Below are 976 nucleotides of genomic sequence, written 5' to 3' on the forward strand. Positions count from 1 at the left end.
TGAACTTGAACATACACTCAGAAGAAAGGGAAAAGAACATGTACAAGAATCGTCTAATCAAGCTGAAATAGAAGTTGAAGGGTCAGATAATATGGCAGAACATAATAAGCAACAGAGGACACGTTCTGGTTATCTTAGACCCTCAGTTTTGGGCACACAATCAAGTATTGTGGGATACCCCCCATTATAGCTTTGAAGTTCGAGCTGAAGCCTACATTCATTCAAATGATTCAGCAATTAGCGCAGTTCAATGGTTTAGCCAATGAGGATCCAAACAACCATATAGAGAACTTCTTATAAGTTTGTGATATGTTGAAGATTAACGGTGTACCGGATAATGCTATTAGATTGAGGGCTTTTCTATTCTCTCTCAAGGGAAGAGCCAAGCAGTGGCTACATTCTTTGCCTAAGGCCTCCATCACGACTTGGAACGAGATGGTCGAAGCTTTTCTTGCTAGATACTTTCCTCCGGGGAAGTCGGCTAAACTTCGCAATGAGATTTTATCATTTGTGCAGATGGAGTTAGAGTCATTCTTTGAGACATGGGAGTGCTTCAAGGATCTTTTGTGGAGGTATCCACATCACGGATTTAACGAATGGATGATTATTCAGACTTTCTATAATGGGTTGAATCCAAATACAAGGCAATTGCTAGATGCCGCCGCAGGAGGTACAATGTGGAGTAAAACCCCAAAACAAGCCCAACAGTTAGTAGAAGACATGGACATGAAGAATTATCAATATAATATGCGGGAAAGGAAAAAGGTGGCCAGGCTCCATGAAATAGATGTAGTAACTTCATTGGCCGCTCAAGTGGAATCGTTGAGTAAGAAGTTAGACCTTCTAACTTCTAATAGAGTGACGGCCGTGACTACTTGCACCGTGTGTGGTAGAGGACATGCTCCCTCCGATTGCCTGATCTCTATTAGTGATGCATCTTCAGTGGAGAAAGTCGATTTTGTGAGTAATGCAATGA

The 976-nt window shown here is 41.7% G+C and overlaps 1 non-coding gene across 1 annotated transcript; it reads right to left on the reverse strand.

Moving 5' to 3' along the window:
* Window positions 1-483: 483 nt before the first annotated feature.
* Window positions 484-590, reverse strand: LOC120268067. The gene has a single exon (XR_005538737.1). It is a non-coding gene; the product is annotated as a small nucleolar RNA R71 (small nucleolar RNA).
* Between the last annotated feature and the right edge of the window lie 386 nt (window positions 591-976).

The sequence above is a fragment of the Dioscorea cayenensis genome, chromosome 8 (genome assembly GCF_009730915.1).
Source record: "Dioscorea cayenensis subsp. rotundata cultivar TDr96_F1 chromosome 8, TDr96_F1_v2_PseudoChromosome.rev07_lg8_w22 25.fasta, whole genome shotgun sequence".
NCBI classification, from domain to species: Eukaryota; Viridiplantae; Streptophyta; class Magnoliopsida; order Dioscoreales; family Dioscoreaceae; genus Dioscorea; species Dioscorea cayenensis.